A 24,244-nucleotide genomic window follows, 5' to 3' on the forward strand; every position below is an offset into this window, starting at 1 on the left:
TGCTTAATGCCACCAACTGCTGATGGAAAACTGGCAAGCGGAGTGGGCGGACCGGCGAGGATGGGGCCTATGCTTGTAACATGATTAACTATTCAAACCTTCTTAGAGATGAGTTCGGAGGAACTCTTTTATAAGATCATGGAAATCAAAAGGAACTCAGAAAAAAACATAAATGCTGGCTGCCAGGGTAACTGTTTCTCAGGAAAGCCACCCAAGGGAAAATTTTAACAATATAATGCAAAGAGAGGGATCTTCACAGCTTTTGCCAAAACCAACTTGTAAAAACTTGCAGTGCTCCACGCACAAAGCATGATGGGTGCTTGGGGTGGCTGTGGGGGCAGGGGTGCAAGGGGTGCGCACCAGAAATGGAAACTTCGCCCCCTAAAGATGTCTAGCTTTTGGTGGGCAGTGAAGTGTGGCTGGGAGAAGGAGTCGTGTGAGGTCACGCTGGGAAAGGCTCCGGGCAGGACTCCGGCCGCAGTTGGAACTACTGTACGCAAACTGCGGAGTGCATCAGCACTAAACAAGCGGCCTTCACAAAATGAAGGAATTTTCAAACGCCTCCTTTGTGCTAGAAATATTTTTCATGCTGTTAGGAAAACTCATTCGTGAATACATAAACAAAAGTATTCATCCAGCTTTTATTTCTGTAGCTTAAAGGGATGTGAAAATACTTGGAGGCAGCCTCATGGACAGGGATTCAATTAACGAGGTGACGCTTTGTCCATCACCCTTTAAATAGGTGGCTAATGCTCAGATAAAGAGCCCTAAAGCTTGTAGCCTACATTAAAGATTGTACCAGCAATAACTTCCTAAGCTGATACTTCACATATGTTATTTTCTAAAAGCATATGTCATCCAAGACCATGCTCCCAATTAACACATTATTTGGAAGCTCCTGGGAAATACAAGGTTGTTCAGCCATTCCTCTTAGGCAGACCATTGTAGCATCAGGGAAAGAATGCGAGGGGTTAGGCCTCCCAATCGTCTACGTTTGCTCAAACTGGATAAGCAGCACTCCCTCCCGCGATACAATTCATGAAGCTCACCAAATGATACCAGTAGATGCCGCTACACTGGGATCACGACTCACATCTTTGTCAGAAATCACAGTGCTCACAAATAAACGATGTCTTGGAGAATTATCATTCCCACCACTAGCATACAAACTCCACAGCAGACCTGTTTTGTTGATAGCTATCGTCCCGTCCCTAGAACACTCTGGCACACAGTATGTGCTTAATAAACATTGTGTGGATTGCATGCATAAATTAATTTAAATTGCTGCTTTGAGAAGGCCCTGGGGGAAACCCTGGCTCAGTGGAGCAAGATGCCTGTATTGTTAGGAGCAAGCATCCCCACTACCTCTAGCCTAAGAGCGCTTTCAGTAACACAAATTGATTTCTTGTGTCATCAAAGTTGAACACGTCTCTTAAATTCAGGAAGCCTAAACATGACAAGGTGTGTGCACACCTGCCATTCGACATCCATTTTACAGACAGAAATTGAACACTACCATATGCTGGTACTATGACAGCCTATGCCAAACAGTCGTGGTCCTCTTCATGTCATAAAAATGTGAAAGTCAGTTTAACCTTGTGGCATAGACCCCACCTTTACAAACATGATGCTCAGGATTAATTTGTAGGAAGTAAAGATTCTACTGAGATTAGCAACTGAAGACTGTGGAGAAGCCTTGAAAGCAGGGTTTTCCCCAGGGCTTTTTGTATTGCAAAATCCAAATAAATATTCAACTAAGCAAAAAACCTTAAAACAAAAAGATAAAAATTTTAAATGCCTCCTTAACGCTAAGAATAGTTTTTCATGCTATTTTGGTAGTTCCTTTATAAGTAAAAAAGTATAAAAGCACATACCGTATCTTATACATCCAAATAACTGGCTTACTTTATAAAACAGTTGCTTTGTGAGGTTTTTTACATTACTGTCATGAATAACCAGTTCAGTGCTTCAACATCACTTTTCAATTTCTTTTGGAAGATGAATTTTATTTTGGGAGGCTGTAAAAAGGTCATGTGGCTGTCCTTATGATAAACAATATAAATAATCAGGGTAGGCAATGAATTAGGTTAAGGACAATATAAAACTATAACATATTCAGAATTTTTTATGTGGTTCATAACTTGGTTACAAAGGCAAATCCGAAAGAAGAACTCTAAAAGTAATTCTGAATAAGAACAGTACCATTTAAGTGGTATTGTTGAAATGTGGTTTCTTGAGCCTCAGTATTTTATATTTACTCTTTAAAGATGTATTCCTAGAAGAATAATTTTATTTCATCACCATATTATTATTACATTATTATTTTTTCCCTTAAGAAATCACACATAGGACATTGCTGTAGACCTTTCAAAATTACATATTTAGAAGTGAAACATAAATAAAACATATTAAAACTATTTTAATAGTAGAGTTAACATAATCCATGAGCCAATAAATGTATTAAGATTTGAGATGTAATCAGAACTATGTTCTCTAGGTCAATGGGAGGGAAGACTTGACCTGTGTTTGATATGATCTGGTTTTTAAATTCAATTTAGGATTTTTTTTCCACAACCAATTCTTTATATCACTTTCAAGTTTTAGGTCTTTCTTCCCAATAGATATGTAGGTTGTTCTCTGTTTGTTTATATTGGAACCCAGATACTAATATTTTTTGATGTTTTAATATCAATTTAAAGTTCTTCAGAATAGACATTTCATTTTTAGATGACATTCATAAAATTATTGTTATAAGTTATTATAAATATGCTAATGTCTTTTCTTTAAATATGTGTACATATGATATAAAAATGTTTGCATTAAATAAAAGACCAGAAAGGATTTGGCAAGTTTAAGAGCACAAAAAAAAGTTTTAAGTTTGAGAACTAAAATGTGTGAGATTAAAATGAGTTTATCAGTTATCTTTATTCTATTATAAATCTCATGACATACTTTCCATGTGAAAGTATCTATTTTTCAAAACTTAGAAAAACCCCATAAAACCCACTGCATTATTCTGTCTATGATACACCTAAATGTCATGTTCCTGGATGTGGAGTCTAGTGTCACAAGGCAAAGAATTTCTCTCATTGTAGTTCGTCCTTAATAAACTGTACAAGAGCTCTTAATGCCTTGAAATATGTGCCCATTTATGACCTCAAATATATTTTCATGATTTTACATGTAAAAATATAAAAGTAATTACACCATAAACATTAATCACACACTTTTCAACTCTGATATATGTCATGGTGGAAAATTATTTTTTTAGATATAAGATTTCTCAAGAAATGAAAAATTGAGACTACTAGAATATTCAGATATTATGAAATAATTATCCTTTTTAAGAACTCCATATGAGAATATCATTAGAATTTCATAGCATTAGAGTATTGTCCATCATTAAAATACCACTGCCAAGAACAGCACAGGGGTTAGGGGCAATGACCCCATGCACCGTCAAAAATCCACATTTAAGTTTTGACCTCCCCAAAACTAAACTACTATAGACTACTGTTGGCCAGAAACCTTACCAATAGCATGAACAGTTGATTAGCGCATATTTTGTGCATGTATTATATACTGTATTATTTTTAATGTATCATAAATGTTACCTTATAATTGATTTCCTTTTTTTTAAATTTAGATTTGTCTATATGCCAAAGTAAGCGGTTAAGAGTATTGTATACAGTAACTGTACACAGTAACTAACCTACTGTATACTGAAAATTTGCTAAAAGAATATATCTCTGGTGCTCTCACCACACACACACACAGAAGGTAACTGAGAAGAGATGGATATGTTAATTAGCTTGACTGTAATAGGCATCTCACCATGTATATGTATATCAAAACAGCATGTTATACACCTGAAGTAGATATGTTTTAAATTAAAAACAGAATTTCTTTAGCAATATTATATTTTACGTAGATTATTTGAGAGGAATAAGTTAGGCATTTTACTCTGAAATTATTTGTTTCAACTTTCTAATATCTGATCCACAAAATATTAATGAAGGCAACTCTTATTGAACCCCTATTGTTTGTGAGAGCTTTTTTTAACTGAATTACACCTAACATGCAATATTATGTTAGTTTCAGGTGTACACAGTGATTCAACATTTATATACATTATGAAGTGATCACTGTGACAAATGCAGCTACCATCCGCCACCATACGAAGTTGTTATATATTATTAATTATATTCCCTATAAATAAAGGTAATGTGTCATGAGTTACATGCCATCCCTGCACAGGGCCCATACTAATCTTTTCTGTATCATTCCAATTTTAGTATATGTGCTGACAGAGTGAGCACAAATATATATAATTTTTATTTTAAAAAAGGCAACAACAAAGTAACTTACACGTTATCAAGTCGGCACACAGCCTCAGCCTGGAGGAGGGTCCGCCTTCTTTAGTGAGGGACCGCAGAGGCTCACTAATACTAAAAGCAGGAGCTGAATTCAGCAATTTAGAATTGGCTTCTTTCACTCATTCCTCTTTTCATTCTGAATGCTTCACAATCTGGTCTGAACCTCTGTATACCAAGAACACCTTTGTGATGACGAGAGGGCAAACATTTATTGAGAGCCCGCCGCAGACAATACTGTAACTTGATTAACAGCCAAAGTTTGCAAGGTGAGAGCCAGAGACCTGAGGGGTCTGGCCTGGAGATTTGGGACGGTGGATGGGACTTGGCTGCACGGTGAACACACCCAGATGGGGCCATTCCGTGTGCTCTTCGATGATCTCACCGCCAGGTGCAGGGACGGGAGCTGATCCTCACACGCGCCCTGCAGTGACCTGCCTGAGACCGGCCACTGACGGACGATCGCATGCACTTAACTCCGCCCAATTACAGAAATATTCACTAGTAAGTAATTTGGCAATGCATCTTCTGTCATGAAACATATTTAAAACATCAATTTGGCCCCAACAGAAAGACAATTTAATGATAGGAACAAATACTGTGTTATTTAGCCAAATTGTTTAATTTTAAAACTCTTGCCTACATTTAAAAAGTTCCATCTCATTTACAAAGGCAATTAATCTGCTTGCCAAGACTGTATTTTTCCTCTTTGTAACATTTATTTTTGTTTGCCCATTTCCTTCATTATTTCCTTTTAGAAAACTGTTTCTAGCATTAATTTGTTTATTCTAAATATGATGGCAAAAATCCATCAGATTTATTGCCCAGACTCCCTGGTGCCCATGCATATGATCCTCAGGATATTAAGGGGAAATCAAGTTCTTGCTATTTTTGAACTGCCTTGACATTAGCAGTCACCATTTAGAAACTGACGGAAATTAGCCAGTGTATGAAGGAGTTCTGACACATATCGGTTGACAGTTAAGCTCTGGATCTGATGATGGTCATTAGCAAAAGCAGAGCAGCCATCAAACAGTACTGGAGGCTAGCACTCTCCGTATTGATGATAAAAAGAGATTTTTACGTCCTTTTGTAAACACACAACCAACTGCCCCTCGGCGACGCCCGCAGAAGAAGGGAGTTTTGCCCGCACCGCCCAGGATGCTCTGGGCGGCTCTTTATCCTTTTATTGCAGGACCCATTTCTGTTTGGGACGCTGCAGACAAGTGTGAGTCTTCCTACCAAACGAGCCGTTGGAAAAGCGCGTCATTGTCACAGCGGAGAGACAGAGCACATTAAAGAACGGTGGTCACTGCAGCACCGCGCGACCGGGGCTAGCGCTGCACAGAGCACAGAGGAGGGAGCCTACAAGCGCCTTAGAAATACATTATTTGCTAGGACCTTGACATCTCAACTAGGCAATTGGGTAGAAATGAAGGCTTGGTGATGAGAGGCCTTGGAAAGGTGGGCTCGTCGGAAGCGTGTGTCTCCAGGGTGCTCAGAACCTGTCCCAGCCCGTGTTAGTGCTCCCACCGAGGAAGGGCTGCAGCTGTGAGTAACAGGGCTTAGTTCTGCCCACCACGGTAGGCAAGGGTCCGCCTGGGGAGCTGACATCTGAGCTGGGCGTCTGGGCATGAGCGGGATTTCGCGGCCTGTGTCCGGGGAGAGAGGAATTCATTCCGGGCAGAGGAATGAAAGGGAAGGCACAGCCCAGGGGGGTGGGGAGAGCGCACACCCGGCAACAACACAGGAGCTACGCGGAGGGGTTGTGTTCAGGGTCGGGGATGGTCTGGGGTGAACCTATAAAGCCAAGAGAGTTTGGGAATATTTTTAAGGGGTGAAGTTTTATTCTCTGTAAACGAGAGACCTTTGAACATTTCTGAGGACCGTGGCATGAGCCTATCTAGTCTTTACATCCTTCTATCAGACAAAAAAAATCCCACATGGGTTTAGACTATTCCTTGAGCCTAGAATAGACACAGAAAGAAACCTAACTAATACTTGTTTATTAATTATATTCCTACCAATTAACTTATTTCTTTTTATAGATCTGATTGCCCATCTGGAATAAACACGGACAGGAGAGAGACCAGAGGCACCGGAAGTCCTTGAGGCTCCTGCAAAACTGCTGGGGAAAGGGGGTTGTCCTATGAACTGGGACAGGGCCAAGGGGTTTGCAAGGTGGATTCAAAGGACACTGTTAAGGCAGAATGAATATACTTTGGTGGCTGGCTGGATATCTTAAGGAGAGAGAGGCATTTTATTATGCGAACGAGCAGGTAGATGGTGATGCTTTTCTAGAGGATAAGAAAGGCTTTGAGAGGACGAGGTGTGGGGTTTGAGGTGGGGGGTAGGAAATAAAGGACGGTTGTCTGGGATACCGTGAGTTCAAAGTGCCGTCCGGACCTTCATGTGGAAACATCCAGTGTGGGGGCTGGAGCTTAGGAGAAGTCAGCTAGAAACGTTCCCAAGCCAAAACGTTTGCTTGGATTTCACATTTGTGACTTGATGTCAGGAACTGCATTTCCTATTAAATTAGAAGCTCAACCAACATTTCTGTATCTACCTCCCACCATCAGGCATTGAGCAGCTATTCATTTATTTGTTCTGTAAATATTACTGAACACAACAAACTCGAGAAACAAGTTCCTGTTCTCATGCAGATTATCTTCCAAGGCAGGAGTGACCAGGACCAAATACAGTAACACACAGGTAATGACATTTCACGTGGAACAAGTGTGTTGAAGAAAAATAAAGCAGGAGGGAGGGGGAGAAGCATTTCTTAAACTATTTACAGTCTAAATCTCAGTCTCCAGTTGAGACTTAAACCAAGAGCTAACTAACGATGTTTCTCCTTATTCTTTCCACTTCAGACGACAGCATGTAAAAGTCAAGTGGATTATCGACCTCAAGGAAGAGGCCATTCGGATGGGACGGAGAGGCAGGGTTTTCTGCGGATGTCCTTGCTCTGAAAGATGAGAGCTGCGATCTCAGTCCAGCTGTAAGAAAACCATTCTCCTAGCGTAAGGCTTGGTCCCTAGGGGGTCAGAATTAACTAGGATTAGACAAATTCCCCTCACAACCTTGGAAACGAATCACAATCTTTATTGAAATACCATTAAAATTTTTTTATCAGTCTATCTTTTCTGTTTTAGAAGGTATATTGGTGGTGAAATAAACATATTTTTTTATCGCTCACCCAAATCTTAATTTTGACTCCTCACGTGGCTCTGCCTGTCACTGAGACAGTCTTTGTCATGCAGAGCGTAGAGAGGCACAGCGTGAAATAAAAAGAGGGCAGGTAGAAGGGCAGAAAGCGGTTGAGCTTTCATCCAGGGAGGAGATTCCAAGTGACCTTGTCAAGAAGAGCTACTGGTGTTCTATTGCCTGAATACATTTTGTTTGCAACTGTTCTAATGATCGTAATTCAATGCAAAAAGCGATGATATAATTAGAGATACACACATGCTGGGAATGTTATCAGAGATGTGCTTTCAAAGTTGATTCCAAGAGACTATTATCTGAGGTTAATCTTATACATAATAAATCCAGTATGCTTTGATTCAAAGCCCAACAACAGGGATAAATACACTCAAGTGTTTTAGAGCCCATCTCACTGTTAGGATTCGGAAATGCTCATTCACGTGCAGGTGAATGCTGCCGCATGCCGCTCACCCCAGAGGAGGGCCTCACCTACCTTCCTGAAACGATCTCTTTCCCTGCCTTTCCGAACCCCTGTTCCTCTCTGTTTCTTTGCTGTCTCTCTTTAAGTTCTACCTAGTCTATAAATGTTGCCATTCAAGGTTTCCTTTTAGATCTGTTTCTCTTCCTTATTCTCTTCCCTAGGTAACCATTCATTCATCAACAAATATGCATTGAGCACCTCCCGTATGTCAGCACAGTTCCATGCTCAGGACACATTGGTGAAAAAGCAAATAAATTCATTGTCTATAGAGAAGCAAACTATAGCAGATTTCACTTACTGTACACGTGCTGCTGGTTCCCAAGTTTGTATCTCTAGCTTCTGTTCTCTGAGCTTTAGATTTATTCGCTGATTCATTCACCAAATTCAACATGTCCAAAATGGACAGGTCAGGGTTGGAGGTAAAGTGGTGAGTTCAGGGTTCCCCACCTCAAGGGTGGTATCAACTTCCTTCCATCTGCAGATCCCAGAATGTGGGAGTTGCCCTTGCCTGTCAGTTTCATCCACCATCACTGCACCCTGCCCGTCTTCACTGCCACATCCCTGCCCCGTCCAGTCTCTCCGAGGCCTTTGGAGGAGGTCTCCCCGCACCCCCTCTTTCCCCATAGTTTTCAGAGCTAGATGCTGTGAAAGATGCAGATCTGGTCATGTCAGTCCCTTTCAGAAAAAGGCCAAAGTCCTTCACAAAACCCGCCACACTGTGGACGACCTGGCTTCCCTCAGCCTCTTGCATCTCTCCATGTATCCCTCTTACCTTGGCTCTCAGAGCATCGGCCAACTGGCTTTCTTTCAGATCCTCAAACGCACTACGTGCTTTCCAAATGCTTGGCACATACTTCTGCTTATGCTTCCCTTCAAGTGACCAACTCCTGTTCATTGCTCTGTTATCAGCTGGAAGGCCACCTCTTCAGGGACGCTCTGGAAGTCTGCTGTGGCTTCCCTAACCACACGCTACTGGCTGGGTGGTATAAACACTAGGAATTTATTTTCACACAGCTCTGGAGGCTGGATGTCCAAATCAGGGTGTTACAGGACTGGTTTCCCCTGAGGCCTCTCTGTCCGGCTCGCAAATGGCAGCCACCTTTCCCCTGAATTCCCACGTGGCTTTTTCTCGGTGGCATGGATCCCTGGTGTTCTTACAGGGATGCCAGTTCTGTTGCATTAGGGCCCCACCAGAAGACTTCATTTAACCTGAATTACCTCTTTAAAGACCCTATCTTCAAACGCAATCACGCTGAGGGTGAAAGCTTCCGCTCATGGGTTTGGGGGGACACAATTCAGTCCTCCACAGACGTCTCCCCTAGCTCTCCAGGGTAAGCCAGGCCACCATTCACTGCTCACTTACCACCTTGTAGTTATAAAGCACTTTCCATGGCTGTCATCGCCGAAGCTGTTGGCCATGTCAAGGATCTGGCCCCTCCCACCTCCCTGGCCCCTCCTCTAGCCCCCCTCACCCAGCCCAGGCCTCCTGCCGGTCCTCTAATATGCTGGGCACTTCCTGCCTGGACTTGTCCAGTCATGACTCATTCCCTCTCTTTATTCGGGTCTCTGTTCCAGTATCTCTTGGAGAGGCCATACCTGCCCACTGTGTCTCTAAACATACTACCCCCAACCCCCAAAACATTCTATACCCTTAAATAGCTTTATTTTTTTCATTGGACCACCTGCCATGATGGCATCTATTTATTTATTTTTATTTTCATACTGTCTTATTTGCCTGCCTGAGTGTAAGCTTCCTAGGTTTGGGTACTGTATCCTCCAAGTGTAGAATAGGCTCAGAACACAGGAGGCACTGGGTACACAGATTTTGAATGAATAAGTGAGTGTGTTTATTTGTAAGGTTATTTGATTCTTATCTGCTTGCCCTGTCAGCACGTAATCTCTGTCAAACAGGAGAATGTCTGCTGTGCTCACCAGTGAATGGTCCACAGTTTTTTTAGTAAATATTTGCTAAATGAATGAATAAGACAATAAAAACAAAAGTAGTGAAAGTTTATAGAAGATGTCTTGAAACAATCTGTAGAACATGAAGGGAAGTTGTGGCATTTGTAGCTATTTCACAATTCATTTTGATTTAGCAAGGGCGTACCCTTAGTTTAAAGATGATTTTTCTGGGCCAAATCCCTGTTAGGGGCCATAAAACTGCCTGCCTGATATCAGAGTGCTCTGAAAAATTAACGGAGAGAGAGAGCAATCATATTTTTATTTCTAGAAATATTTCCTTTCCAATGACCAAATGTAATTCCAGATAATTATTTGCTTGGATGGTCTTTTAGTTCACCAATGAATGGGATTCTGGGACTAAATTACTTGGATGTTTTATATGGATTGAAATAAAGGTCCAAAAACAAGGCGATGAAAGCAGGCATTTAGAATGACTCCTACTCCAAAGCAGGGAATTTTCTTTATGTCTGTTATTTTTAGAGAATCTTAAAAGGAAGGAAAACTGATCAATATTTAGGTAATATATTACTTTGGAATTAATAAAAAATAGGGCATAATTTAATAAAAACTACATATGAAATATTTATAATTTCTTAGAGAGTTGTGTTCTTTCTCAAAAATATCCTGGTAGGAACCTGATTAGTTATTGAAAAGTAAATGAGCTGAAAGAGGAACTATACTTATTGCTATTTTGACTTAACCCTCCATTTAGAGGAGAATTTGAAAAAAAGTATTTGTTTCATAAGCTCAAATGTAAATTTGTTTTTTCTTTGCAAAAGGGTAGTTTTTAAGAACTCACATCTTTAAGAACATCTAAAAGAATTTTTGCTTTTAAATTTCAAAAAATTTCCCCCAAAATTCTACCTAAATTTCTTAATACATATGAAATACGTGTTAATACGTGCAAAAAATGAAAAAATTTTAATTTATGAATACTTTGCCAGTTAGTAGTAATTAAAATTTAAATATGAGAAAACACATTGACAAAAACAAAGTGAACTTATCACGGGAGGTAATATGAAAAAGGGTAAAAAATGCTGAATAGCACAGATGAAAGTAAATTTAGGAAGAAGAGAGCTGTTCTCAAAGGATCAAGGCGGTCCTTAGGATGTTTCGATAAAAACAATGTAGACTCAGTTTACCTTTTTGATTTTGCCGTGTGGTAGCCATATGAGGATCTAAAAAACTAAGTTTTCAAATCACTTCTGTCAATCTCTGGAGCATCTCTTCAATCTTCAATAAATAGTGGGAAGAAAGAGGAGAAGTGCATATAATTGTGCCCCATGGCTGAATCCCTAGACATTCTTTCTTTTGGGGAAATCTGTAAGATTCTTGATTATTTACAGTCAAACGGAGCGTCTATTTAAACAGGATTTCTTACCTTCAGCACTATTGACATTTGAGGGGTTGGGATAGCTGTTGGTTGGGCGGCTGTCCTGTGCATTGTGGAGTGGTCAGTAGCATCTCTGGCTTTGTTCATTAGATGCTAGTAGGAGCTCCTTTCCAACTGTGGCACCCCAAAATGTCTCCAGGCATTGCCAAATGTCCCCTGGGGTTCAAAACCACCCAATTGAAAACCACTGAGTTAAATTTCATAACGACCTTGGTAATCTACTCAATAAATATTTACTGGCTACCTGATTTGTCTTTTTGTTTTTCCTACAGATTAAGACACAGTTCCTGCTCCTAAAAAGCTGAGTACATGAAACGGAGACACCATCATTGGAGCACAACAGGGAACACTGACCACGGAGTCCTCAGTGTCTTCTGGGCTCATAGCCATTTTGGCCATTTACAGAGTGTGTCCTGAGTCATGGGGTGCGTGGGGGGATCTCTGGGTGGCATGCCTTGGCCTGGGCTCTGAAGACCGGAATGGGGAAGAAAGAGGAAAGTCCATTTCATGGGTCACGGAGAATATATTTGCAGTGGCTCAAAGTAGAATTGGGAGAAGTGAGTTTGAGAGAAGCCAGTGAAATAAAGGGGAAAGAGAATTCTTTAGGAGCTTACAAAAGGCAGTTACTTTGAAATGTGATGGGATGTAAATGGAGGGAAAGATAACAGGTGTAGCTAAGCAGAACTTGGGTTTCTTAAAAACTGTGGCTGGAATCTGAAGAGGTAATGTAGTTTCCTCAAAAGTGGCCTCAAGTTGTAGGTGAGCAGTTTAACAGCAGACAATGAGACTGACCAAGGGTGGGGGCCACAGCTTGAGAGCTGACAGAAGAGAAATGGCGGGGAAGGTCTGACTCCTACACGAGGAAAAACAAATTTTGGAGCTGACTGGCAAGGTCAGAGTCAGACTCTTGACCGTGTTGACTGAGGAAATTCCTGACCATCAGCTGCGGCCCCTCAACACCTGTCCACTTGCTCTGGCAAGCTGGGGAGGAAAAAAGTCTTTTGATTTGGATTTTATTAAGAAGTTCTATGGCTGCTGAACGTTTAAACATGTACATATAAAAACTACAATTGGTATCTAGTTTCTGTTCTGTCCTAAATTAACTATTTCATGTTAATGTATAATTTAAATTGCAGGATATTCAAGGGTCATGGGATAAATTGAACATTCTTCAGCATTTTATCTTTGCTATTATTTATCTCAAGGGTGATTTTTGGATTTTTTTCAATGTTATATATTTCAACTGACAAATAACTATTTCATTTCCTACTAAATCCAACATACAGTATAATAATATCATTTTTAAAGAATTCTGAAATAAAGACACACACATACACATAATCAAAGCTGGATAAAGCCTACAGGTGAAGGAAGAATGTATTATCAATACAAACTGATTTATATTAACTTAATTAGGGCTCTCTGCCTTGATATTTCAAAAAGTATCAACACTGGTTCCCTACTGGGATCGATAACATGTGAGGTTCAAAATTTCACATTTGCTATTGGGAATGGACAATACTTTAAAAAAGCCAGGTGGCTTTGTGAGTATGCATACAAATCTAAAAACCATTTATGAAGTAGGCTAATTGCCATTCCAACTGCAAACTCTTGTCGGTCCATATGTCTAAACGGGTACACGCACACACACACGCACACGCACTCATAGTTTTTTGACCATGTTAGCTAGACACCCCTGTCTCTTCAGGGAAACCATGAAGCTTAAATTAAGTTAACAAATTTTCCGTGAAAGTATCTTCAGTATAATACAGGTAGAATGATTATATTGATGTGGGTGTCTTCATGTTTATGAATATGAATGAGCATAGAAAATTACTATGTATGGTTCCAAGTATTGTTCTTTTGACAAGAGAGGAACAGATAAAGATGACTGTAATCACTAACAGTGTGGATTACTATAGAAAAACTATTCTGTACTTTTCTTTTTATAAACATTTGCAATAGACACATTTTCCTTTTTAGTTAAATTATACCTTGGTTTTAATTTAGATATTTTAGGAAGGCGCCTTGATGCTTTCAAGGACATTATGACCCCAATTTAGTGCGCCACATTAGGACTTCATTAAAATAAAGAATCTATTGCTTAATGGCACCCATATACTTTCTGATTTACTTAAGATAGTATCAGGAAGTGATTTGGGCATGGGGAGAATACAAAACAAACTATTTTACCAAGATCTAGATGGTTGAATTGCCTGCACAGAGTAAAAGAAATACTAGTTGCTTCTCTGTGGAGCTTTGCATTTTCCTGAGTAAGAAAGATGAAGTCTCTATATTAAGTTGATTAATATATATCAAAGCTGGATAAAGCCAACAGGTGATCTCTAAGGCTTTGTAAGTCTCTTGATTGGGTGACACTATGCCAAACATGATATTTCTTTCCCTTTTTCTTCCTCTGCTGCAAATCTCTGAGCAAGGATAGTTATAACTCATCTCTCCATTCTGAGTTTCTGCCACAGTGTCTGGCAAAGAGAAAACACCACTAAACATCTAGTGGATGAATGAATGTATCTTTTTCGATCCTTACCTTTAAATAGAGATCTTTAAATTTCAATTACAACAAGGTATTTTATAAAATACTAAATCTATCAGAATCTTTCAACTTGTCTAGGAAACATCCTCCCCGGTGTACTCAGAGTATCTTAATGCTTCGCCTTAATAAAAGGAAAGGTAATGACAGCCAAATTTACAAGGGTCAGTAAGGGGCCTCTTTTTGGAACCACTCCATAATTTATTCTAAAAAGAGAAAATACAACTATACTTTGAATGGCATTTTAACCAAATTTAATTTTATAATGTTTAACATTTCCGCTGCCTCATTAAACCAAAATCCAAAGTAAATTAGCCAAGCTCTTTATGCAGTCAACATTTGTTCAAATACTCATTGCAAAATAATATGTGCAATGTAATACCTCATTTTAATAGTCTGCTATTCTTTCTTTTGTTTAACTTTTCACATGCACAAAAAAAATCCTCATTTTTTTTTTTAACTAAGACAGCAGTATAAAAAAAATAATACTTTTGACTTACACTAGACTTCTTATTTTGATCATTTACTTCAGGGAATTGGAGCCTGTCAACATTGGCTCTCAAACTAAAGTAATTAAGGTATAAAATCTGACAGCCCTTTGTATATTAAAAATTAAGACTCATAATTGCTTTGAAAATCTGCCCCGCAATGTTACTTTTTAAAGGGCCCACAATATCTTACATGAGGAGAAATTAAGTTTTACATTTACACATCTTATTGGCTGTGCTTTAGCTAAAAAATACTTTGACAGTAAAGCCTCCAGGTATAGTTTTAAGAATAGTTGATGATTAAAAGTATGTCAAGTCTTCTTACTCAGGAAAATGCAAAGCTCCACAGAGAAGCAACTAGTATTTCTTTTACTCTGTGCAGGCAATTCGACCATCTAGATCTTGGTAAAATATGTCTGTCCTATTTATCCTTACCCAACATTGACAAATAGTAAGTGGATTCAATATGAAGGCATATCCAGCTTTGACTTCTGGTGTTTAACTGCACTGATGATTGATGGACATGCAGTGAATGCTAATGATTCAGGATATGGGTCCTCACAACTTAACCAGCTGAATCGAAGCAAATATGTAGTCATTTAGGACACCCCAGGTTGCAAGCATCAAGAAAGTCACCACCTACGTGGTTAAAGGAACTGAAGTGGATGGGATTTGGATTAAAAACAGCACATAGTGTGAAAGAAATAGACTGAGCAAAGGCAGAGAGGCAGCCAAAAAACAAATCACTGGAGCAACACTGACTAGTTCAGTTTATTTGGAGCAAAGACACCAAGAAAGAATTAAGTCCCATAGAACTTGAAAGATGGGCTGAACTATTGTGTGGACAGTGGAGTGCTTCTTAGTTTCTGAACTGAGAGGCATAATAAAATGTCCAACTCTAACATCTCTGTAAATAACTTTTATATTTAATGCAATAGCATTGTAAGCATCTTTTAAATGCAATAAACTTAATGGAGTAGAGGAAGATAAAGGGAAAGAAATATCATATTTGACATAGTGTCACCCAATCAAGAGACTCACAACAGAGTAGGAAGTCGGAGATCCATAAAGACCAAATAAGAGCACTCCATGTTTTAAAAGACTTATTTGCAGAAATGTTAATTATAAGCAAAGAAGAAACTCTACATTTTACATGAGTAGAAATAACTTTTTCACCACTTACAACAATTATTTCTCAGGGAAACCAAGATTATCTTTTTAAAAGTCAAAGGCAAGACATATGGAAACTTTAAATTCATATTTATGTTCTCTTTTAATTAGGAAGGAGACCCTCAAATTATAAAGTTGATATTGGCATATGTTAATCTATATGTGATTTTATATTTTGGAAAAATACTAAATATAAAATACTAAGCAAAGAAAGTAGTTATTATGGCTGCCTAAAATAATTTACTGAGCACCTCTTAAGACAGCCCTACAGGGTTCTCAGTGAATAATCTCTGAGAATGAGAAACGGGGCAATTTATAAAGACATAAAAAAACATGCATGTTGTCAATATATTATTTAAAGACAATTAATGAACTTGCAAATATTTCAAGTTTGGTCTTTATGGGTGTTAGAAAACAATCTTGCAATAAATTTTGATAAATGGTTTCTCTATTATTCCCAAATACAGGGAGAAATATTTTTTAAGATTTATGCTGCATACGTAAAAAGGGAGGAAAATAGGAAATGATTCTCCCCAAAGCCTAATTATGATAATGAAAACGTATCTAACAATATGATGCTCAACCCCTAGAATAGAAACTATTGAAAAAAAATTTAAAAACAATTAACACCCTATGCTATAGGCAGTTATCAGCATTCAGAGAGAGAGAAGGTAGGATTCGCTTTTATTTTCATAGAAAAGTATAGTTTGACACATCTTTTAAGGCATACAACAATGTGGCACAAAATAATTGGTATTTAAAAGAAGCCACAAGTAAACCACTTATTGAGTCTGCCTTATTTAACACCTTATTTTAAGGGAAAATCTCTTAGAATGAGTTTTACAAGTTTCACACGAATAGAAAATTTATCAAATGTCCTCATCCTGGGTAATTACTTTCTTTTCAGGGCCACATACATTCTTGCAATTTAGCTGGAAATTAAAGCATATGTTATAAACAGAACTGGATACATGGAAAAAATGCTTTAAAAAAGAAGTTAGACCAAATGAAAGAATACTTAAAAATACTGACATACATGTAAACCACCTGGACTTGTTAGTTCACGGACCGAGCTGACTTCTTTGCAAATGCTTCTTCATAGGAATTTAACTGTACAGTACCTTGGTTCTGGCCAAATAAAATATATTTTTTTAAGAAATGGTTTAGCTAGGCATTTCCAGCCCTCTAGTTTTGTTGGAGTGGAATATGGCGTTGTTCTTAATCCCCCGAAAGTTAATTTACCGGGGAAGGCAGACACTTACAAACAATCACGAAACAATATGGAAATGCAGTGGATGAGCTGTGCCCAGGACACGGTGCACAGCGGCGGGCCGCCCGCCCACATCTGGAGGAGGGGACTCGGGGGTCGGCGTGGCAGCAGGGCTTAGAGAAAAGGGGAGAGGAAGGCCAGAGGGGGCAGCCTGGCGAAGGCTGGGCACAGCAAAAGGGGGGACACTGCGCGCAGTGTGGAATCGCTGGAACGGAGGCAAGTGTCGGAAGGCGCAAGAGTGGAGGTGGAGGCCCCAGGGAGCGTGCTCACCTGCTCTGATGCGAGCCTGCTCTCCGGCGGCCGGTCCCGGGGGGCCGCCGCAGGGCACCAGCAGTGGGGACGGCAAGGGGCTGCACCGCAAGTAGGCCCCTCTGTGTGTGCCCAGATGGCGCGCAGGAGGCACAGCGGGGGGACATGAGTGGGGGAGAGCGGGGCAGGGCAGGGGCGGCAGGGGCGCAGGTGAGGAGAGAGGTTAGTGGAGGCCTGTTGAGCGGGATCACACTAATTCTAAGAGATAAAAAACTGAACACCAGGAACAATAATAACTAACTTCTTCCGCTTGGGTCTGCCAAAGCATAGCTGTATGGTGTGAAATCATTTTGTGGAGTCACCCTTTCTTTTTGTTTTCGGTTGCAATGAAGTCTGCGCTCCTTGACAATGAGAATCTGTGTCAATGTTCTGAGGACATGCGAGAGCAGCAGCCGAACGTATCTGATGCTGCACGTAGTCCTGGGGCTGAGCCTGAAAGTATTTCCACACGGAGTGGAATAAAACAAAGGGACTTTTTGTTCCCTGATATTTGAAAACACATATTTCTCTACATGAACCCTAGCAATCATTGCAACATTCCAAGAACTTAATACTCTTATTTTACGACTTGCAAAAAGCCACCTGTTTCCTAAACCTGTTTATATACTCCTTAAAAAATCTGTATTTCCTTGAACTTGACCAATAGTTCAGGAATGCCCACCTTCATTTCCCTTGAGCCACATGAATGGGTGGATTGCATTTGGCCCCTCTCTTTTATCTAAGCAGTGCTTTCCATTACTACATAGACTTCAGTATTTTGTCTGCTCAGCCTCATACCCTCATAACGTATCTTCATTGAAAAGACATTAGTTTGTGAATACTGGCTTTCCTCTGAAAAAGTGTTCTAGGAAAACATATACAAATTAAGAAGAGCAGCCACAAAAATATTTTTGTATTTGCTTTGAATTAGTCTATAATTCTAATGTTCTAAATGATTCTATAACTTCTAATGTGGAAATAATTTAACAACTTAGTTGAACATTCTCTTAATACTGATATGTACTGACATAAAACAGAGCTTATTGACTATATCAAAAACCAGCCCAGAATACTCTTTCTACCCTCCATATGCATGAGATGAAATAATTCTTAGTTACAGACTTTATAATACTGCCAATTTTTTAAACTACTAAATTTGTTATTAATTCTTAGATTGGATTTTATTTGAAAACTGGTATCTCAATATTTGGTACTTGCTTTTCAGAAGTATATATTAAAAAAGTCCCCCCCAAAACAGCATTTTTTGAGGTTAAACCAAGTGGAGTTTGTTTCAAAGGGTCTCAAGTTGGGGTAAAAAGCCTTATATTATGTGAGTTTCCATTACCTTTGCACAATTACAAAAATATTAAAAAATTTGGTTGATTTTCTGGGTTGCTTGTTAAATTTTCATGAATACAAAACTTTCAGTAAGGGTCCTTTTGCCTGGTGAAAGTAGCCTTCTGCAAAGTGCACCAAAACACAATTTATTAATCTTCTTAGAGAGTTGTTTTAGTTGAGTTAGTTTAGCTACTGAAAATTTCCCTTCATATTTTTTGGGTTAAAGCCCCACCTGGAACTTGTTTGGTGGTAGAGGTTGTATTTCTAAAATGAGCTGAAACCATAAATGAACTTAGTAAGCAGCAATGAAGATGACAGAAAGGTGAAAATGTCATTTGGTCCCAAACTCATAGGGCAGCTGATGAGTCTAGGTATATTAATGCTTTTCCTACCTGGTCAGGTAAGTTAGGAGGAGACCCTCCATAGAGGTTTAGCTGAGGGTTGGCTTTGCTCAGCCATTCTCTACCTTTCAATCCAGCAATCACGACAGAAGGCAAGAAGACCTTTCCCCTGCATGTGCAGATTGTAGGCCTGTAGTTTGCCTAGATTCCCAGAGGACTGTTTGCCTCCCTCTTAAAGAGCATATAAGTTTGTCATGGAGTGAACAGGGTTTTGTTTAAGGGATAATCATGCATCTGCTATAATTTGTGTTTAAAAAGTCATCTGTAAACTTTAGTTCTTGATGGTACTATTTTACTATCATGAGTAAAATGATGTGGGACACACCTAACAGCGGGCACTGTGGTTGAGAATCTCAGAACTGTATAATATGTTCTAAAAGTAGGAACTTCATTTAAACCTGATAAGTTTCTTGAAAAAAACAATGAGTGGGAGAGAGTGGAAAGTGCGGGAGCGGAGCTAGGACAGGATGACAGGGCTGGGCTATCTGTGGCAGGGTTTGTTTGAAGAATTGGAAAATGCTAACTTAAAAACATGTAAGAGCTGTTGAGCTCTTTGGGACTAGGCTCCGAACCAAACAGAACTGGGCTTGCCTCTCAGCTTCCCAGCTCCTAGACGTGGGAGCTGCCTGTGCACAATAATAATGCCTGTCTCAGATGACTGTTTTAATTATCAGAATAGCTTATTTTAACACCTTATACTTATTGAATCTTTACTTTCTATATTTTAACTGTTTTATTTAAATAACCTCATTTAATTCTCGAAGAAGCCTCTCAGAGAAGTCTAGTTACCATGTCCATTTTCCAGATGAAGAAGAGGAGATAAGGAATAATTAATTATGCATGAAAAATAAGATGTGATGCGTGGAAAGTATGATGTCTGAAACACAGATTAAAAAAATTAACTACTTTGCTCACAAAAAATTTAACAGTGTAAATAATAAGGGGCACTCCAATATAAAAGTGTTTAAGCTTAATTTATATTATGTTAAAATTTCAAATTAACCAAAGTTCAAATTAGTCATTTCATCTCAACATATATCAAACTAAGTGGCTAAGATTGAAAATTATGTGATTAAAGGATTCTTAAATAAAACTTCTTCAAATTACAAATTCTTGAGATGAATAGGGACTCATTTGTTCTTCAATTGTAATAACTGTAGTATTTCCATAGCTCACAATAAGTTGGGGGTTTGTCAGTCTTCTAATGAACTTGGTGATATAAGCAGCCAAGTAGGATAATTTAACTCACAGAGTAAAAAAAAAAAGAATGGCCTACATCATTTGTTTTAGAGGTCAAGAGAGGGGCTAGCATGGTCTTACTTGATTGACATGAATAAAAGAATTGTTTAAATCTCTTTTTGGCCATTGGAGCAATTTGTGAATCTCTAAATGGCAGTTTGTCAGCATTTAACCACTGATCTAATCTTCAGTCACCATTAGTTTGAACTTGACACAGCCATCTGATGAACAATATTTCACACAATAAAGAGACTACAGAAAAATGTTCTCACCTTCTAACTTCTAGATTTTCTGATTCTGAAATTCATCTTGAATTAGTTTGTTTTGCTGCCCTCACCTGCTTTCTTTGCATATAGTTTAGAGAAAAACATTCTTCCAGGAATAAACCTGGAATGTATATTCCAAATTTTAGCAGAAGTTACTGCTGAGATAAACACAGCTGTGACCCATCATGAGTTACTAGATTCTATAACTATGCTACATGCTCCTCCTGCCTAGCTCTGCAGCCCACTGGCGCCTCTTCATTTTCAATAGTGCCCCAAACGCGTGATTGGCAAGATTTAGAGTTGACTCAATAGCCTGAACGGCCAGGAGAGGCAGCCATCCTAACAGAGCTGCAGAAACAATATTCTTCAAAATAAGGTTCCACAGGGAGAAGGTCACTTGTTGATTGCTGAGGACATGAAATCACAATATTAAGCTCTGCTGGATTTTAATGACCACCTGATTTATAATGTATTAGTTTTACAGAAAAAGCAAAAGACTATTCCTTCAGCTTCATGGTGATAAATAAGGCAAGATATGGAAATGAAGGATGATACCATGATCGACTGTACCTGTGAGGCTTTGGAGGGGTGAGCCCTAAGTAGTGACCTGGTTAGCCTCATCTGCAATAAAGTTTACTAACGTGTGCTATTGAAGTGTCAATCATTGTTTAGTGCTAAAATTACTACCTTTCAAACTATGGCTGTACTTTTCCTCCTCATGCAATAGATGTATTTCTAAAGCATTGAAACAATAAATTTGGTATATTAAATCATACTCGAGATACTGAGTTAAGATACTGTGCAAAGATGTTCACAACTGTAAATCCTAGTGTCCTCCTAGTTTAGAAAATCCTCTATTTATTAGCCCATGTTTTACTATGCCAGGTTTTCTTAAAGCAGAGAACCCCTACATACACTCATTTAAAGGACCTGTTTGATTGTGATTCACTGAGATGGTTTAAAGAATCGCCACCCAGCATTGCAGAAAGACACTGGAGTAAAGTTGCAAAGTAGGTCTTGCCTCTTTATTAACCTGCATCTCCTTGGAGATGTCTTATTCTTCTCCTGTAGTTATTTCATGCAAGCCCAACACATTGGCTTAAAACAGAAATGGTTACATACAAATTACCTGAGTGCATAAGAGAATATGCCTTGCCTCATAAAGTGTCTAATATTTAACATTTTTCACACTTGGATTTTCTTAAGTATTGTTTGCACACTTAGATGTTTTTAATAGTTTGATAATTTTTCTAAGATTATCAGAATTTGTTTTCTTAAAATAGGATTTTAGCTGCTGTATAGTATTCCATTGTTTGTCCACTTCACAAATTGTGGATATTTAAATTCCTTCCTCATTTTCATTATTCAAATCACTGCTATGAAAAAACTTATACACATCCTTTTACACCTCTGTGAGAGTTCCTCAAGATTACACATAGAAATGAAATTTCTGGGTCAGAGGATATACATTCTCTCAAATTTATTCAGTATTTCCAACTGCTCTAGTAAACATTTGTACAGATTTACCCTTTTACCAGCAATGTAAGAACCCACATTCTCTTTAAAGTTAAAATGAACTAGAACTGTATGTATAATATAGATTAATCTCCCCAAACATTACTGAAACAATTTATGTACAAGTTTAAATCTTCCCCTAATCACAGTGTATGTGTATGTGTGCATATATTTAATATAGATACACATACATAAGGTACATGTTTTCATTTTATAAACAAATACTTTATGGAAAAATTCACATGTAGCCAAAGTATAAAACATGCCTGCATGGGACTGACAGACACCAACCTAAAGGCAATGGCAATATTCAGGGGGGCAGGAGGGGGGTGGGATGGGAAGGTTGGGCTTCAGCAGTATCTGTAAACTTCATTTATGTGTAAGCAGATCTGAAGGAAATGAGGCAAAATGGAAATACATTTCAGCTAAGAGTAAGGTACAAGAATATTTATGATTTCCTGTACTTTTCTGTGAGCTTCAAAATTCATAATGAAAAATTAGAAATGGAAACATTGTTGAGTTTAGGTAGAAATTAATGTCCTTTTGAAATAGCACCAAGTGATGAATTACCGACACCCGGGGCCTGGCTTTACAGACGTGAGCATTATGTGTATGAACATCTAGGTAGTCCTTGTCTCGTGACAGACAAAGGTGTAGTTCCAGTGTGAGGACAACACACTTCAGGCCATTTGTCCAGGTGTTTTCTCCTTGGGTCCTCATAGCCATTTGGGAGGATGTCAGGGCAGCATCATTGCCTTTATTTTAAAGATGAGGAAGTTCAGACTCAGAAAGCTTCACTGACTTGCCTAGAGTCAGTCACAGAGTTAGTAGGGGCCCAAGTCAGAACTAGAGCCCAGATGCCTTCTTTCTGGGCTGATGTATTTTCTCCTAACCCTGGCACATGACCCCTCTACATCTCTCAACCCACGAGGAGAGAGGACAGACACCAGGAAAGGATGCATCTGTTACCGTGTCAAGCATTCAGGCCAAAATAACAGAAACCCTCCGTCATCCAGCCAGTCTATCTGCAGACCAACTCCTCCCGTCAGCCACACCCGTGCAAGGCCTTTCTGAGGACCGCCGTGTGGGCGCCCCATCTGAGGGGCACAGATGTTGCATGTTTCCTGTGTACCATTTCTCATGGAAATGGTGTCTTGTGAAATACTGAAGAGGGCAATTGCCAGAAAAAAATTGTCCATATTTCACACAGTCAACAATGTACGATTTCTCACTACATCCTCAGTGACCTTAGTGCTTGAAACAGGATGGGCTGGGATGGGACGGTCCCAGTTTAAGCTGGCAGAGGGCAGCTGGCATGCGCATATAAAGGCCCAAAGAAAGGAATTAAATCTAAAAACTTAAACTAATTGGTGTTCTCCAGAAACCAGAGGGAAGGATAAATAAAAGAGAAACATGGAGTTCTTACCCCTTCAGAAGCTAGACCATAGAAGCTATATTTCTTTCTTTATTACAGTAGTTCTACTTTCAAAATTGAGAACCAATTGGGAAACAACTGTGGTTTTGAGAAAGGTTGAAAGAAAAGTCTTCGAAAGAGCTAATATAAATGTCTCTCTCCAAATTAAACCGGTGGGGGTGCTGGTTTTAATATGTCTGCTTATTAGCTCATAATTTGGATTCAGTATGAGCTGTAGCTTAGGTGGAACACTGGCCTGTGGTGGTCGAATTTAAACAACCAGTAATGGGCAATCCTCTCATTCTATGGTCAAAGCTTCCTTGATTGCCGTAAGATCACCTTCCATTTCCTGCAATGCTTCCTTCAAAGAAAACTTTTACCTTGTTAGGTTCCCTTTCTTTGCCCCCCCAGAAAATCCTTTACCCCATTAATAACAGGTTTTTTTTTCTTTCTAACAAGCAGGACCTTATGAAGCGAACACAGGTAGCACTAAGATTCAAATGACCTCCTAATTGCCAAGCCCATGGGTACATTTTCAATTTTCGTTCTACTTGACTCCTTGGCAGCATTTGGGACCCCTTACCAAGTCCTCTGCCCTAAAATGCTCTCCTCGACTGGCTTCTAAACACACTCCCCGGATCTCTGCTTTCTAATGCCTCCTTCCCAGTCCTGTTTGCTAGTTACTCCTTTCCCCTTCAACCACAGATTCTTCGAAAGATTCCTTCGTTCCTGCTTGTTGTCTTCTTTTACCTGCTCCCCGAGGTCCTCCCATCCATAGCTTCAATCATTATCAGTAACTTATCATGACTCCAGTTTTAATCTCTTTCCTGAAAACTCAACCCCAATATATTCTCCCCCCTGCTACATGAAAAATTTTCTTTCTAAAAAATG

The 24,244-nt window shown here is 39.2% G+C and overlaps 1 protein-coding gene and 1 non-coding gene across 4 annotated transcripts in view; both read right to left on the minus strand.

Annotated features, from left to right (window-relative positions):
* The window catches only part of KCNQ5 (potassium voltage-gated channel subfamily Q member 5), a 455,253-nt gene that overhangs the window by 372,939 nt on the left and 58,070 nt on the right, over positions 1 to 24,244 (minus strand). The gene's annotated exons all lie outside the window — the stretch shown is intronic.
* LOC118971395 (U6 spliceosomal RNA) lies at positions 4,214 to 4,319 on the minus strand. Its single transcript, XR_005059808.1, has one exon. It is a non-coding gene; the product is annotated as a U6 spliceosomal RNA (small nuclear RNA).

Source organism: Manis javanica, chromosome 16 (assembly GCF_040802235.1).
Source record: "Manis javanica isolate MJ-LG chromosome 16, MJ_LKY, whole genome shotgun sequence".
NCBI classification, from domain to species: domain Eukaryota; kingdom Metazoa; phylum Chordata; class Mammalia; order Pholidota; family Manidae; genus Manis; species Manis javanica.